Genomic DNA, 18,046 nt, shown 5'->3' with positions numbered 1-18,046 from the left:
CTGCTAATGATACATATGGAACCAGACTACTTCCATATGAAATATCTCTGGGTTACTTTACCATTAAAAAAAAAAAAATAAAATAAAATAAAAATCTAAAACCAAAACACTGGGAAACTGCATCAAAAAATAGATTAAAAGAACATTAGAAGTGGAAGGTCAGGCATCCAACAGTTGGGTAATGCCAGAATTTGGGCTCCTTACATAAGTTTATTTAACTTCTTTGAGCGAATATAGTTGTTAGTCACAAGACGGTGGGGCTTTTTCCAAAGAATCATGACTAATTTGGTGATATAATGGCCAAAAGGATTAAAGAAAAGAAATATTGCTCTCCTCTAATTCAGGATGTGGCAGCCCATAATATTCCCTGTGCAGAAATTTTGTCCCACAGTGGAAATGAAATTATTGAATTTCCTCATGAGCTTCAGCAATACACTCTTCCCAAAATATTTTAATTTTTTTACAAATAGGAATTCATCCTCACACTACACAAGTAAGCAGATATTGTTATCCCCATTTTAGACGCAGGGAATAAAAGCACTAAAATCAGGGTAAAAGTTTTCCCTTGGGTAAAGGGAACCCATATGGGGTGAGCTATACTTAGAAACGTGCATTTCAGACATGAAGAATGCTGTTTTAGTTCTGTCATACGGTGTGGCTTGGAGACAGACGAGACAAGAAAGAGTTTGATTTTTTGGTATTTGGGGATAATTGACTGGAAAGTACATCCTCCTGGGAATCACAAGGTCCTGCATGGGCCTATTTTGGGGGAGACAGAGTATACGTGTGCAATTTATCTGCTATCGGATTAGTCTCTGAGCAAATTAAGAAATTTAAGAATAAACTTGGGCTTTTTGCCCCAGATTTACTCTACCACTGAAAGCCAACCTTCCCGGAGTTCCTCTGGTGCTCAGCACGGGGCTAATATTGATAGCAGAAAAACAATGACGCAACTTTAATTGTATTAACTGTTCTTCATTTCCACAAAATCATGTAATGCAATATACGTGTTGCCTCCTGTATCTTCCAAAAGATACTGTCCCCATAAAAGAATTAATATCTTTCTTGGCTGGATTATGGATGCACTGCTGCTCCCAGTGTTCTTCTCCCACGGGCTCTTCACTGTCACTAAAAATATATATATATTTTTACTGAAAGTCAATACATTTTATGAACTAGGACAGAGAGTTTAAAATGTTTACTTGAGTAATTAAAATGAGACTTTTTTCTGACTTTTCATAAGTCTGAAAGTTATGAAAAGATGCAGTTAATATTTTAATGTTATTTCTGGATTTCCCTAGGAAATTCCACATTGTTTTTTTTTCCCCCATGTCTGTGTGTAGCCACACAGGCTACAAACACATCCGAACCTCATAAACAGAAACTTAGCTTTCAAAAACTGCATGATCCCATTTGAAGATGTTATTTTTACAGTTTAGCACCTGGTTTGCTGGCTTGGGAAAACGTCTGTGAAGTGTCTGAGGAAACGCCTCCTCCAACTTGTGCTTTACAGACATTGTAAGACAATAATACAAAAAGACTGGTATAAACATTCAAGATTAGACTATACAGCAGTAAGGAAGGCCTCTTCTGTTTATTTTTTAAAGATACAGTCATGATTGAGTCTCCTTTGTCGACCTGCTCTCTATATTATGCAAAATGCAAAGCCCCTGCCAATTCCCTTCCTTCGGTTTGAGTGCATTATTTGCATTATTAGGATTCACGAGGAGGATGAAGAGCTCAGCTCAAACCCTTCCCTTCCACTTCGAGGCTGTTGTTCCTACATCGGAAACGGTGTCCCCAGGGAGCCAGATCTGCCACCTCAACATCCCCTTGCAGTAATCAGCAGTGAGTCAGCAGGACCCATTTAGCACTCCCCAGCCGAAGCAACTCTTGAAAACACAGTGGGATGTTTCAGGCAAATACTGTCAGCCTCTTAAAATACTGTAGGCAAGTTCTGATCATTTTTTTTCCCCGCTACTCTGTAATTATTATTATAATATGCTGTACATGGCAGTCTATAGCTGTCTATAGCTGGCAAAATACACACAACCAAAACCAAAACAAATGGTAGTGTTACCGAGTTAATAATGTAAAAAGGGAGGAAGCATAAGAGAATATATGAAATGGTGAAGCTGACTAGTGATCTCTTAGTCTATTTGTGATCAGTGCATTGTTCTGAATGAGGAATTTGAAGATAACATTTGGCTACCTTCTGAAAGGTAGCACCAATCAAAAAGTTCATGAAAAAAAAAAAAAAAAAAAAAAAGACACTGTAAAATTAAACACTCTTTGGAGATCTCTTTAAATTTCTTATATTCTCATTTTTTCAAATTACAGCTTGGAAGAATCCACAGAGTAATGCTGAAGTGTTTTGCTCTTGGTGCAGCCTGGCTTTACAAACAGGAGTTTGAAACATCCAAGAGAACTGAACGGATGTCCTGTGTAGTTCTTCAAAAGGGCTACCTTTACATCTCCCTGCTATTACAAATTTCAGCATGCTTTACTTCTCAGAATATTACATTTCAGACAATTTGGGGCTATCGTTCATTCAGCATAGATTCACACCTATTCCTGATTTCTTGTTCATTGAGAAGTCTGCCAGGCAGCAATGCAATAGTGTCTCATTTTGTGACTGTTGTACCACACTCCCAGGAGCTAAATTAATAATACGAGTAAATCTTAATGAGGCTCCATGATTTTCATGTCGCTCAACTGCAAAAATGGCATGGGGTTTTCTTACTCTGCAAGAAGACAGGAGCACAGAATGGGAAGGAAAAGGGAAAATCCTGATACATTATTTATTACAAATAACTATTTCCAGAACTAAGATCTTGACATTATTTTTCATGTTTTCTATACAGGCTGATGAAGAAGAAGCATTTTAGTGGACATTATTTGAAAATTTTACTGATGAAGTGTTTGAAGGTGAGTCTGGAGAAAGGAGAAAGTAGTTTGGAATGAGGAGAAAGGTCACTTGAAGGAAGGTGTCCCCAGGGAGCCAGCAGCATTACAGGCTCTAAGCTAAGATGGTTATAAAATTTGAGGAAGAGAAGTGTAAAAAGCCTCTTCTGTACTTCTCTAAGTACATTTAATTATTTCTTTTGTTTAGCTGGGAGGCTGCCTGTCAGATTTTCCAGGTGATTCCTGAAGGCAGGCACTGACATCATCAGAACAGGGTGGTGAAGGCCAAAGAACATAACTTCTGGGAGGAAGAACTGCTGTGTGCAAGAGATGGCTTCACCCACTTAGGAGGCTACGCTCCAGCACATCTAACCTCTGCCACGGGTCCATGGGAACTCCCAGCAACTCTCCTAGTCTTTATGATCCTAAAGAAATTGCAGCTTCCCTAAAGGGGAAACCCAAGGCTTCCTCCCATGCTTCCAACTACCAGGACTTGCTTTCTGACTCCACACCTCATTCATTCCTCTTCAGCTGTACTAGCTCAGAGCGTCAGACTTTCTACTACGGCATGCTGCCAAGCCAGTTTATCTGCCCCGGCTTCCAGCGGCTCTGTGGCTGATGTATGATATTGTTTTGGTCTGCCTTCATTGATCAGTTGGTTACTGTCTGGTTTGGCTCAAAAAAGAGTGGCTGTTCTTTTTCTCTTTTTTCTCCTTTGTCCCATTCTGCTTTTCATTGGCAAGAGCACCCATAGTTTTGGACACATATTGTTTTTTCTCACTTGCTTGATTATAAATTAAGTACATTTTTTTTTCCTGTATCTCTTGCAGGAAGAACATCTGGTTCTTTGATTAATTTCCCGGATGCCTATGATCACACAAATATAAACATCTATTGACTTGTGGGGAGTTAAGATTACTCATGACTTTGTTAAAAAGGATAAATTTGGGGCATGCAAAAATGCACCTTTTTGTAAAAACAGGCACTTATATATATATATATAGAAGAGCCTGGGATATCGAAGCACCATTTGCAGTCCTGATAGTCTCCAAGCTGCAAGCCCGTAATTCTGCTCTCCCTTCATACTCTGCTGAGGCTGGTCTCTGGTCAGAGGCTGTGCACTTCCAGAGCTGCTGCTGCTGCTTCTGGCCTGGTGGATGAATCCCAAGCACTTCAGAGACGATGGGATCGGGATTCCAGGACAAGGTGAGCCAGACCACTCTACTCTACTCATGTCAGTACCCACCAGGATGCAAAGCAAAAACTGTTTTTTCAATTGACCTGTACATTTTTGCTCCTGTGCTGTTTGTACCTTCTATATGATAAAATATAAAAAGTATATCACTGTACATGGAAAGACTAAAAATTTTTAGGGAAACTGAAAATAAGCTGCCCAAGAGCCCGAAAATTATGCTTGCTTTTACATCTATAATCAGATTTAAAATAAAATTACTTGAGTAACACTTTCTTTTGCAGTTCCCATCCTAATATGAATTAGTGGGATAAACTCTTTAGGGTCCTGAAACGTTATGGTCAAGAGTCACCTACACAACTTTCACTGTCACCTACACAGGCAAGTGAAATGTTTTTGCTGTGAACACACGGTTATGTGTGTACTGATAGAAAACAAGGTTACACTTGAACATATATACATATAAAACTGTAAGAAATCAAGAAACATCAAGAAATCAAGTCATCAGGATGAAATTATTCTCTGGGTTAATTATGAGCAGACAAAAATGAAATCTGGGGAAGAGAGAAAGGTAAACCTTATTTATTGGATATTTCCATTATAGATCTCTTTCCTAATTCAAGCTGTTTTATTAAGCTTCTGTTTGCATCCGTACTTTACATGTGTTCTTGCTGAAGGCTAAAATATGATGATTTTTTCAGTGCTAAGGCAAAAGAGTTCTCCAAACCCTGAGAGATGAGTGACAGAGAGATGTGCCAATCTGCCAACACCGGAGCATCCAAGGTCACATGCAGGGCTGTGTTTAGAGAAGGCGCCTGAAGCTGGAGCACATGGCTCTCGGTGGACACAAACACCTTGAGCAACGCCGGGAGGAGTCACGGCATCGCCGAGGACAGGGAGGGAACAAAGTGTACGGACACCTTGCCCTGCTACCTGCCTGTGGAGCAAGGCGTACTGCGACTCGAGGGCAGCAAAGCCTGCGTGTGTTGGACACTGTGCAAGGCTCCGGCGACGGCTTCTGGCTGTGGTGAGGAGCCAGTGGTCGCACCTCCTTGAAGATGGCCATGGCGAGGTCGCAGCAACGCCCAGCGTGGCCACCTGAAACGCTCAGTGCCTAGCACAGAACCAAGAAACCTTGAGAGCCTCCACACGCTTCGTTTCTCCACTCCCTTCCCACCCGCTACCACCGATTCCAAGAATTATGGATACCAGGTGAGGTATTAGGAAGAACTGCTTTACTGAAAGGGTTGTTGGGCACTGGGAAGCGGTGGAGCCACCATCCCCGGGGGTCTTTAGGAGATGTGTAGATGCAGAGCTCGGTGATAGGGGTTAGCGGAGGGCTGGTTAGGGGTTGGACAGGGTGAGCGTGGAGGTCTCCTCCAACCTAGGTGATTCTGTGACTAAACCCAGCCTCCCTGAGGCTGCTCTGCCCGTCAGGGCAGGCTGCATCCCTCAGCCCCTCCATCCCCGGGCATCCCCCCCGACCCCCACCAGCCGGTGCGGAGATGGCGGCGCTGCGCGGCGCCCCCCCCTCCCACACCCAGCGGGCGCTGAGGCGCGGCCTCGCTCTCCCCGCCCTCCCCTCCCTTTCGTCCAATGGGAGCAGCGGCAGCCGCGGGCCGCGCTCTCCCATAGGCCGGCGGCGCTGCCACTCTCGCTCCGCCCCCGCGGCGGGGCGCGGCGGGCGGGGGAGGCGGCGGGGCGGCTGCGCCATCTGTCAGCAGCCGCGGCGGGAGGGGAGCGCCCGGGCGGAGCCGGCACCGGCAGCGGCACCGACACCGGCACCGACAGCGGAGCGGAGCGGAGCGGGGACAGCGCGGCTCCCACCCCCCCCCCCAGCCCCGAGAGCCCCGTCCCGGTGCTCGGTGGGCTCCGCCCGGCTGTGCACGGCTCTGCGCAGCGTTAGCGGGAGCCGCCGCCACCGCCCGCGGACAGGGGGCAGCGGGGAGCGGGGCGAGGAGGATGGGAGCGGAGCCGCCGCAGGTAAGAGAGGGAGGAGGAGGAGGAGGAGGAGGAGGAGGAGGGGGTGGTGGGGGTGATGCTGCGGCGCGGGGCTTCCTTTGTGCGCCCAGCCGCGGGGGGACCCCTGCCCGCAGCCCCCGGCATCGCCGCTTCGATCCCCACCCCCCCCCCCCAGCACCCAGCACGAAATAAAAGGCTGCGGGGCCGGGAGGAGGGCGCTGGGGACGCCTCGGGGACCTTGTCGCTTTTCCTCGCTGTGTGCGAGCTCCGTGACTCCCACATCCTGCCGTCCAGCCTCCCCGCGGCTGGCAGCCAGCAGCCCCTCCGCACAGGCGCATCGCGGGCTCGGGGGGTTTTGTCCCCCCAGTGTCTGTGGCGTGCTGTGGCCGAAGCCCAGGACGATTGTAGGTGACAAACCCGTGTGTTGGTGGAAGCCCTTTTCATTCAGGTTGACTCGTCTGGTCTCCCCAAAGAGGAGCGGTGAGCAGGAGGGATGCCACTGGCTCGAAATGCAGAGGATGTGAGTCCCACCCGCGGGACCCCTGCGGCTCCCCTGAGCCCGTCTCCTGGCCGCGTGGGCTCATCGCACTGCAAGGCAGTGGGAACGCTGCAGCAGGCTTCAAACAAAGTTCTGCGAGCGAACAAAGGAAGCCCCAGGAAGAATATCAGAGTGGGAAGGGAAGGAAGCGCCTCCAACTATTCGGTTGTATCCATTTCAGCCACAGCTGGGCCCAGTGGGAAGCTCGGGGAGGGAGAGAAGCCACTCTTTGTTCGTTTCTCAAGTTGAGTGCTCGCTTCGTATCTCTAAAGAGGCAGATTGATACCGTGCCCCAGCGAGGCGGGAGGCAGGCAGCGTGTTGGTGTACGTGCTCAGCAAGCTGGTAGCACGCGGTGGATGTCAGTAGGTCCACGACTTCTCAAACTTCTTAATGAAAAAAAAAAGGGAATTCAGGGGGAACAATGGGTTCCTTCTTGACTCCCTTTTCCTCACAAAGCTGTGATTTGATGAAGAAGAGAAAGCAATGTCAATTCATTCCTTCAAAATTCATATTTCATTGGTAGTAGGTGACGGATTTCTCTTACTTTGTTGGAAGTTTCAGGTGACTCATGGGTTTGCCTGCAAGCCTGCTTCTTTTCCACCTCCAATAAATTAGTGCCTCATCTGAAAGGTTCATCTTTGGCGAGAATAAGAATTTCCCCTGTGAGGTTGTCTAATGGCAGGCTGCTGGCTTTGGTGTTTTGTGGTTTATGCTTCGGGCACATTGTTTCAGAAATTCCACATTACCTGCTGGGGGAAGGTGTAGTGGCATGAAATGTCAGTGAAGTATAAAGCCCTGAACTGGCTTCTCTGGGAGTTGTTTTGATGTTGCTTAAATACACGTCTTCAGTGAATGGTAAACAACTTTGGCGTGTGGACGTGGCCATCAGCGTAAGACAGAAGAGAGGAAGGTGGTTGCTTATCAACCCCTTTCATTCTAGGAGTCTCTGAAAGTCAGTACCCATTGACAAACTTCTGTTTCGTTTGAGTAAGAAAGCCAAAGCATTGCTGAGGAGTTGTTGTGAAATCTATGGTATGTCAAAAATAACTCTGCGTGAAACGCCTGAGTAGTGTTATCCAAAACGCATGGGTGGAGTTGGACACGGGAAGGACTTGGGAATTAAACTGAATATGCTAATCTGGCCGTGGTGTGGTCTGTGGCACGTTCATGGGGCAATACAGCTGTGGTGAGACGCATGAGAGCTGTCCGGTGCCTCTGTGGGGATGTCGCGTTGTGACATGATCCATCTGTGGCATCACGCATTTGGTTATGGTAACGAAGACGTGGAGTTGTTTGCTATCTTATGCCTCATTAGTGATACTTAGCCAGTAATCTTCCCGGCGCTGCCTTCCCGCGTCAGAGGGCTTTAACTGCAGGGAGGGAATGTGTTGCGTGCTTGTGTTTTCCCTTCCTTGCGCTCTCTCCGGTAGGCATTAATATTCGATCCAAACTTGTTTGGTACAGTTCTGCCCAAGTCGGCCTGGGTAGTATTTGAATGGCTAATAATGGAATTCGTTTCTGTCATGGCCAGCGCTTTGTAATTTGCTTTATGGGCAGGTCTGCTCTGACAGCGTGTGTTGGCAAAGTGACCTTCAAGAGGAAGAAAATTAATAACTCTTTACCCTTTCCCACCCCTGCAGCTCCCACACAAGTGTCTTCACAAGTAATTTCGGCCCATTACTCCCCAAACAGGACTTGAACCAGACAAATCTAATTCACCCGAGCAGTCTCATTGAAATCTAGCAATTAAGGACTCCTTTGGTGACAAAAGGCCTGCAGATCTGTGTAGTGCGAGTCAGCGATTTGCTTTGAGTGAAAGCCACAAGAGGATTCGTGTGCTTCAGTGCGGAGCATCATGAGATGAGGCTTTGCTGCAAGGGTGTTTGCAAGCCCCGTGGACTTTGGCATCCCCGAGCGTGGGATGTGGATGCTCGCTACGTGCTGTTGGACATCGTGCAAGCACCTCCGAGTCACCGGGGTGCCGAGGGAGATGCTGGCTGGGCCACCCCAACCAAAACACCTCAGGGAGAGGGGAAGCTTCAGTGCTGCATCTGCCTGCTGGGTTATCTCGCTTTGCACAGCAGCAGCTTGCCCTTAAAATTTAAAATCCCCAGTCTGCTTTTGATAAGATGGCTGAAAAGCCACCAGCAACGAAAAACCACTTGAAATGTCAATAGGTGGCAAACGTGCGGATGTAGGAGGAGGATTTTGAGCATTCGCATCCCCTCGCAGGTTTTGCCCTTAGTGCCTGACTTCCTCCTAGACCGAGAGTTGTCAGGATGAGAGGTGCAGGGCGTTAGATGTTGTGCTGCCTCAGAGCCATGTACCCCGCTCCTGGAGGATCAGAGCGTGGAGCCTGAGAGCTCAGCATCGCTCCTTAAGGGCCAGTTTGATTTCAGGCAGGTAAGCAGGCTGCTGGTGGTAAAGAGAGTGGTAAAAGCTACTGTGGGAGATGTCCTTGAGTTGTGAAACCAGAGACCAGCTTGACCTCACGGAAATTTGCAGCCAAGGAGAAGTGCCCCGTTGTTCTCCTTACAATCGGCTGCAGGAAAACAGTGACATTTTGTAAAGAGCTTTCAGAACTTTCCTTCACTTGGAACTGGGACAAAGCCTGACGATATCAACACTTCCACTGAAGGAAATGAAAAAATGAGATTAATTCAAGTCAACCAAAACATGCCACCTCATCATGCCTCTGACTGCTTTGAGCTGTAACTCCTTCGGAAATAAAGGATTACAGCTCAAAATACGTGCAACTGTTTGGAGTAAAATAAAACCATTGACACTATGACTTTTTATTGAAGATTCCAATTAAATAAAACATAAAATTACATAAAATTAGCAAAATGACTTCTAGATGTGGCTAGAACTGAGTAGTCTTGCAGGGAATGACTGTCAGATTTTTCCTGACTAGTTCACCATGCACCTGAGTGAATATTTTTCACCTGAAAAAGCCATCCAAAAGCTAGTCTTGCACTATCAGCTGATGGGAATTAGATGGCTTGAGTGCAGTCAGCTCATCACAGAAAGTCAATCTTACTTTGTTGCCCTTCCCAAAATGGCTCTACTGATGTGCTTGTGGCAATGTGAGACAGGGAGAGGTTACCCCAGGTTTTCCAGATGAGCTTCTGCCGGTTCAAGGAAGCCTTGCACCTCTGGAGGCTGTTTGTTTTTCTATGCTATAATTTTCCAGAGCATCTCTAAGTCGTAAATCCGACTTGCTTAAGCCGGTGGCCTAAATTCTTAGTGCAAGTTAGTTGGTGCTCTTCATGTTGAGACATACAAGGGGCTATACAAGGCAGCTGTGATGTGTCAATGACTTGGTGGGATCAAAGAGGGTGGGTGGCAAGTGTTTCACACCACTTAAACTCACAGATAACTTTTGTTTTAACGATTTGGGGAGGAGGAGGGAGGAAACCTCAAATGGTTGGCTAGGCTTGGTTGAAATACTTCCTCTGTTTGCCATTGGCCTTTTCCTCTCGGTTCCAGTTTTCCCTCTTTAACAGATTTGACCGAAATAATCCTTAAGCTTTGGTGTACTTCAGGATGAAAGCATTATTGCCAATTAATTCGTACCTTGTCAGGCATCGCTTTGGTAGATGAAGCTATACAGAAAAGTTAAACAGGATATGATAGTGAAAAATAATATTAAATACCCATTCAGATATTTTTTTTAAAGAACTTCTCTGTTTTACAAGAGCTCTCTAATGAGTGTCTCTGGCTGTTCCTAGCATTGTTCTTCTTTAAACTTTGTAATTTTTTTTACTAGTTCACTTTTTTTTTAAACAAATAGATCTCGTCATTCATTTGAAGCACGCTCATTGTGCTCATAAAGACCTTGCAACCCCCTTATCACAGAGCAGCCTGCGTGGGGAAGAACGCCTTGTGCAACTTGCATCTCCGACTTGCAGCTGTAGCAGCTAGGAAGGTTTTCCTGGCGTGACTTCGGGCCATCACACAGTTCCTATCGTGGCTCCTGATGTTGGTGTACAGTTGAGTATTGAGTTATATATATATTTTTACAAATATGTTGGTTTTTCTTCCCTTTTGTGCCTGGTCTTTAAACTGCAAAACTGCCCTGGGAGTTATAATTGAAGGAGGAGATGCTCTCACTCAGAATAACTTGGAAGCCCTGCTGCTATCCAGCCTGAAAGCTCCCCCAGCCAGAAGCTTGGGGCCGTCACTGAGACACACCGTACCAGCACTCACAGACTGCCTCTAGCTCTTTCTAGCCTGCACAAAACTTCACCACCCTGCTAAAAAGGACAGTAGCTATCTGTATCAACCAACATCCTGCTGCTGTCAGGGCTGGCTTGGCTGTGGCCTTCCCCTGAAACATACAGCAGCACTTGTCTGCTACTTTTTAACTCCTGGGTTTGTATCAGTTCCACACAGAAGTATTTTTCTCCTCCTGGGACAACTTCATTCCATACCTGGTCATCTCTTACTCCTGACCAGACGATTGCAGGGTGGAGCTGGTTGCATCCCATAGCCAGGTGCTGTTCCCCCAGGGGAGGAGAGCAGGGGTAGGAGAAAGCAGCTCTCACCCCACTGAAGGACAGAGTATTTGTTTGTTGCTCAGATTGGGTTTTTCTTTGTGGGCAGCCTCTTGCTAGGAAGCAACGATGCATTTTTCCAGGAAAAATGCAGCGCTGTGACTTGGAATGAAACCCTCTATTTTTCGGAGTTGGATCTTGGACTGTTTTGTGCCTTAAACTGTATGAGAGGCCCGTGTTTGTTTTTAGTGGTGAGGCTAATGGTGTTCTGTTGGTTTCTTTTTTTATGGTGAGGTTAATGACCTCTTGCATGTTTATAGACCTCCCTGTGGACAGATCCTTGTGCACGCTGTTGCTGTATGCTGAGTGTTTGGAAAGGGGCAGGTCTGAATCCTGTGCTCTTGGAGCTAATAACCATGTGCTGGCATCTGGGAGAAGATGACAGGAGCAGTATTTGGTCACTGCAAGCTTTTTTTTTCTTTCTACCCTCTCCCACTTTCTTGCAATGTCCTTTGCTTTCCCTATTGATCACTTATTTTCTCCTTCAGAAAACAAGTTAAGAGCTTGAAGTTGCTTGGGACACTGTTTCCCAGTCGCATTTACTGTGCCCTTGCACAAGTGGTTAACAGCAGTCACTAACAAGATTTCAGAGGGAGCCACCTCCCCACCTCACGTTCAGTAAGATTGTTCTCCTAATCCTTTTAATAGCCCACTCTGATGCCTTTCATAACTATCATGTAAAGCATCCAGCTGAATATGCAGCCCTTTAATCGCAAATATCAAGTTTTCCAGGTGTCTGTGAATGGTCAGTGACCTTATATTCACAAGACCTGATACGTTGGACTGGTGAGGAGGAATAGCGACTGGATTTTGGATTTTCCTTGTAATTCACAGAAGGTCGGTGTACAACAGATGGCTAACTGAAGAATCAGATATAACTCTCAGTGTAAGAGTGTGCTCTCAAAAATGTGTGTAGTGTTGGCTCTAATTTATTTTGAGCACCGCTCTTGGAGTTTTCCTTCTGTAGGAAATGTAATGAACCCAAAGGTTTGGCTGAGAGGAGAGCCACCGAATGATGTAGCACTGTGGAGGAAATGTCTTTTAAATCTGAAGGTCACAAATTACCTCGTGTGCATTGGGGGAGGTAGGAGACAGGCACTGACTGTCTTTCTTGCTTAGGGCAGCATTACTGCCACGCTTCAAAACTGCAGAACTTGTTGTCCCAATGTTGAAGTGGGGCTGCCAAAAATGAACAAATACGGCTGGGGACACAGTGCGTAAGGAGGCTGTGTGCCTCTTCCTCCTGCCCAGTCATTGCAGGCAGAACAGCAAGAGCATCGATGGCTTTGCACTGCCGGATGACTCGACATTCAGAGCGATTTGCTGCCACTCTTCTGAGAGGTTAAAAACCATTTTCCTTCTACAGGCTTTTTTTTTTTTTTTTTTTTTTTTTTTTTTTTTTTTTTTTAAGTTGTGGGCTTCCTTTAGCATCAGTGTGATTCAGTGACTTCAAGGGTGAGGTGACCTTGTCTTCGCTCTTGCTATGTTTTTAGCAAGCGTTGATTTGAACTGTTGAAAGGTTAGGCTGGTTGGCTGCTTTTTTGTTTTGTTTTTCTCCCCCATGCTAAATAATTAGTTCTGCTTTATGAAGCTGACTGTATGGCTGTAGATGTTGAACAAGCCAGTGAAATTTTGCTTTTGTGGTCAACTCTCACTATTTGCCTTGTAAGCTTGTGTCTTAGTAAGACCAGTTGCTGTCTGCTAGAGCTAGCGTGGCACAGCAGGACGTGCTGAGAATAATCTCGAGCTGGATGTGAAGGCTAGATCAAAAAAAAAGCACTGCTTTCTTTGTACTTCCCAGGGCAGGGTTGGATGCACATCCACATTGCTGCAGTTGTGAACAGAGGAGCTTGTGGGTGAGAATCAGGGTATCCCCAGCAGTCCAGGAGCAGAACCACACTGATGTGCCTGCACCATGTCCAGGGCCCCAGAGACTGGGTGCTAGGTACTGTGAGTGCACCTACACAGCATGGTCTGGTGCTGGAGAGGCTGCACTTGGCTTGGTTTTGACACAGAAAAGAAGAGGCATGAGAGAAGTGACCTGAAAGAGTGGATTAACTAAATAAATGTTCATTTTCACAGCACTAAAGACTATTCAAACTAGTTTGCTTAAAAAAATTAGTGCTAAACTGTGGTGAAACTCTTCTTTTTATACATTATCTGCCCCACTGAAGAAGAGTGATTATATTCCTGGGAAGCTCCATCTCTAACAGCTACCCACAAGCTTAAAAATGACGTGGTGCTACACTTGTATGCAGTGGTTATTTTCAGTCTTTTTTTTCTTTTTTTTTCTTTTTTTTTTCTTTTTTTAAGGATGGACTAGCCATTCAAATCATACTGCCACAAAAGTGGCAGAGTGGTATAAGAGTCCTTCTCTTGATGAGTCAAGGTGTTTGAAAGTAAACTGGTTTAGGATTGCTTGTCTCAGATTTAGTTTTGAAGTGTTAATACATTTCTATGGATATCTTGGTGTAACCAGACTATTGTTAACACCCTCTTCCTACAGAGAAATATCACAGATCTCGAGATAATGCAGGTATAAACAACTGGTTTATATAATAATAATTATATATAAAAGATAATGCAGGTATAAACAACTGTACAAACAAAATAAGGTCTGTATTTGGCAATAAGGTGGTCACCCCAAACTGCAACATGAGTTTCTTCCATAATCAGCGGTATGTTGTCACTCGAGCATAATTTCTGAGAAAATATCTTGAAAATGACAGTGAAACCGCACTGTGTAGATTTGCTTTGTGATTGTTGGTATGGGAACTTGCTCAGCTGCCTATCATGACAAGTGTGTAGCTTTGGACTCCGATATCATGCTTTGAACCTAGGGAAGAAAAAATAAAAATAAAAACACCCAAAGTGTTGTTCCATTTTAAGGGAACTATCACCTGCAGTTGTTTTTTGTTCTTGTTTTTTCTTCCTGCAATCATATTGTAACAGCTTCTTTGTGACTGAGCTCTCTAGAGCTAACAGACTTGTCTGCTAAAATTACTTTTTAATAGTTCTTCTATTAAACTACTTCTTAATAGTCCTTCCAGCTCCTCTGAGAAGTGTTATTCTTCCGTTTAAAATTTAATCACTGAAGAGTTGAGGCTTTGGGAACCTCTGGAAAACATCTCCCTTCACAGAACAGGGCTGGCCTCAAGGCTGGCTCTGACGGAGGGGTTGGTGCCTCATCCTTCTGAGCATCTCCAGGAGCGGAGGTTACACGGCCTCTCTGGGCAGCACATTCAAGGGCACAATCCCTCTCATTGTGAACATCTTTCCTTACTCTCCAGCAGGAATTTCCCCCGGTGCCACTCAACTCTGTTGTTCCTTGTCACTTCATGTGTGCCTCTAAGAAGAATCCGGCCTCAGCTTCTCCTCCACCGCCTGCTGGGCGTTTGGACAGAGATGCTGCCTCCATCTCTCAGCCTGCTCTGTCTCAGACCGTGCAAACCCAGCTCCCCCCAGCTGTCCTCACCCACCAAGTGCTCCGGTATCCTGCTGGCCATCCACTGGACCTGCTTGAGTGTGGACCTGCTTGAGTGCATCCAGCTTTCTCTTCCCAGTGTTCCCCAACCCAGACCGAGCGCTCCAGATGTGGTCTCACAGGCACTGCACAGGGGGAATAATTACCTCCTTCCACCTGCCGCCTAATTAAGAGGCTTATTTTGAGCCAGATCTTCAGCTGCTGCCTCCTTTCCCTTGCTGAGGAGCTGTATCAGCGGAGTGCTTTTAGGCTTCTTGTCACCTCAGAGCTGGAACTGAGGCAGGGCCTTGCTCGAATGAAACGAAGCAGATAACCCAGCCAGTGTTTACGTACACAGACCTGTAACATTTTCCATTGCCCTGTAGTGAGTAATTCACGCTGCATGCAGCAGTATAACCCGCAGCAATGAGATGTTATTGCCTTGATTATTTTAGTAAAACGGTGAGGAAAATGCATAGTAAACACCACACAACAAACTGAATTTACGCAGTGTGTCTGTTTTTCCTCGCAGCGCCTTAGCTATGAGACAAGTTACCTTCTTGAATGTTTGCTAACAAATATGAGGACTGAAGTAACAGATGTGCCACCCAGATGAGCCTCGTGGGAGCTGGGGCCCAACAACACCTGCTTATAGCTGTAGTAAATCCAGAAGGGGTTTCTTACCCACTGGGTTTCTGAGACCTAGGCATTGCGTGCTGCATTGTTATTGGTGCCTGAAGTACCTGTGACTAGCTAGAGTCTGTGCTTTTTAAATGTTTCATCATCTCTGTTTGATTTTTTTTTTTAATGTATGTTTTTAAACACACACAAAATGAAAATGTTATGATGAACTGTTTAAGTACTTGCATGTATGTTTGCTTGGAGGGAGGAAAAAAAAAAGGTAAAGCAGTCGGAATAACAGAGAAACCCACAACCACCACCAAACCCGTGTGTGTGGGATTTGTCCTGCACTTGCTGTTGCTTCGAGGTGTGTGTGGCTCACAGCACTTGGCTCAGAAGTTGTCTTGCTGTGGTGTGCATACGCATGCTTTAATGTAATGCAAGCTCTTAGTTCAGGAAATTCTGGCTCCCTAAAAGCTGTGGAAGCCTCTCTTTCTATTTCGGCTGTTGCTGCCACTGTGTTTACTTTTTTTTTTTTAAGTATTCTTACTACCTCCATGGCACTGGCTGTGGCAGTCAGGCCTCCAGCACAAGAGAGAAATAGGCCTGTTGGAGCAAGCCTAGAGGAGGGCCACAGGGATGATCAAGAAGCTGGAGCACCTCTACTATGAGGACAGGCTGAGAGATTTGGTGTTGTTCAGCCTGGGAAGAGAAGGCTCCAAGGAGGCCTTGTAGTGGCCTGCCAGTACCTAAAGGGGGCCTACAGGGAAGCTGGGGAGGGACTCTTTGTCAGGGAGTGTGGTGATATGACAAGGGGAGATGGCTTAAAACTGAAAGAGGATAGGATTAGAAGAGATGTTAGGAGGAAATTCTTCACTCAGAGGGTGGTGAGGCCCTGGCACAGGCTGCCCAGAGAAGCTGTGGATGCCCCATCCCTGGAGGTGCTCAAGACCAGGCTGGATGGGGCCTTGGGCAGCCTGGGCTGGTGGGAGGTGTCCCTGCCATGGCAGGGGGGTGGAATTAGGTGGTCTCAAACCCAAACTATGGTCTTTCAACCCAAACCATTCAGTGATTCTGTCTCTTTTTTGCACATTTTTCCCATAGCCCTGCTTGCAGCAATCCTGCCCTCATGCCTGTTTACCTCAGCCTTCTCTGTCGCTTACCTCCCTTTCATTACCCTCGGATCACGCCACCGAGCTGTTTATCCTCAAACTAATAGATGCCTCGAATACTCCGATCACAATGCCGCAGAACTGCTTATATTCATGGCGATTAAAAAATAAAAAGTGGATTATTTTTTGCCCTACCCCAGAGAATTAGTTGTATATTTTTACTCCGTACAGTTGTCACTGTAGGTTACGTTGAATAGGACTCAGAGGTGACTAAGAAGCCCCTTTTAGTATGGCAATGAGCCTTACATACCGTAGCTTGTTCGGGTTATCCAGGCATCGTTGTGCAGCAGAAGAACAGCATGAGGTAGCTATATGCCAAGCTGAGGCTTATTACTGACCAGATCCTTGTATTCTGTGGTGAAGTGGGGAGTTTTGCCTGTAGGCTGTAATAAATGGCCCCTCCTGGACCCTTCAGAAACCTGTGTCTTCCTCAGAGCCCGTGAGCAGTGCTGGAGAACATCTTTGTGGCTGCTCACGTGTGGTCGGCTGTCTCAGGAGGGTGCGTGCTCCTTCAAGAACAGAAAAGCCTCTTCTATTTATTTGCTTTCCTTGAGCCAGAAATTAGGGCGGCTTTGTGCCATATGCAAGCTCCCGTGGGGGAAGATGCTGAGAGTTTAAAGTGTTTCAGATTTTTGTTCCAGATTTGACTGAATTCGCCTGAGAAGCTCACGAGCTTTCTGGTGTTCAGCGGCAGCTTGAGTAAAATAGTTTCAGTGGGAAGATGAGGGGGATGCATATCAGCTTGTAGTTAATATTTGTTTAAGCGGGTTATGCAAAACAATTTAGGTTATTGTTAGCAAACTAGAGAAGTTGCAAAAGATGTCCTTCTCTGATGAGTATAAAATACATTCTCTTGGTAGAAACCCTGGGAGATAAGGCACCAGCACTGAGCACAGGAGGTTAATACCCACTCCAGATAACGCCAGCGCCTACAGTCTCCCGCATCCCATCCCTGAACACTCATTTGAGTAAAATCTGGGTGGTGACGGGACTGGAACCAAGTGTTGCCAACCCCAAGCATTTAAATATTTTGGTGATTTTGGAGAGGAGGAAGAACAGGCTGGAGCTGGGAGCTTCCCAATGGTACAACCAACAGCACTGGACAGGAGGCTGTGCTCACATCCAGGCTGGGGGTGGCTGCCACTGAGCATCTCAAATGCTGCTGCTTCCTACAGAATACGTGTGTTTGTGCTCTCGTTAACACCTTCTAATTAAATCTAAGATATTCAAATCAGGCTGGAGTTGAGTTCCACCAGCGTGACTCAGGTATTTTTCATATGTGCCTGATACATACATTTTCACTGGGCTGTCTGGAGTTGTTAGTGTTGAGCTGGGGCTAACTCCTGCTGTTAGGAAATTGCTGGTGCGTAGACTGGTGGAATAGAGGTTGATCCTTAAAATATTCTGTTTTTTTTCTTTTGTTAATGTTGGCAGGTGTTTCCAAACAACACACTGACTTCTTTGTATATTGTGTTTAATCTCTCTGGAGAAAAAATAAAGAAGAAACATAGCAAAGGTCTCTATAAAAGGAATGGCGAGATCAGGGTGTTGCTCAGGATGAGGCACTTGAAGCCATCCCAACATGTGTTTAGAAGAAATAAGTAGTTTAAAAAAGCTTTCTCTCCTCCGTTTGCGCT

The 18,046-nt window shown here is 46.0% G+C and overlaps 1 protein-coding gene across 4 annotated transcripts in view; it reads left to right on the top strand.

Moving 5' to 3' along the window:
• The first annotated feature begins 5,821 nt into the window (after positions 1-5,821).
• FYN (FYN proto-oncogene, Src family tyrosine kinase) overlaps positions 5,822-18,046 on the top strand; it is a 130,600-nt gene continuing 118,375 nt past the window's right edge. For 2 of the 4 annotated variants that reach the window (XM_084513601.1, XM_084513593.1), the window contains exon 1: positions 5,823-6,079. The gene's annotated coding sequence lies outside the window, so the exon portion shown is untranslated. Of the gene's footprint in view, positions 6,080-18,046 lie in introns of all 4 variants that reach the window. The other 2 variants (XM_084513596.1, XM_084513598.1) reach the window with 2 other exon arrangements.

This window comes from Aythya ferina, assembly GCF_964211825.1.
Source record: "Aythya ferina genome assembly, chromosome: 3".
In the NCBI taxonomy this organism is placed as follows: Eukaryota; Metazoa; Chordata; class Aves; order Anseriformes; family Anatidae; genus Aythya; species Aythya ferina.
This window is presented reverse-complemented; position numbering and strand designations above follow the sequence as displayed.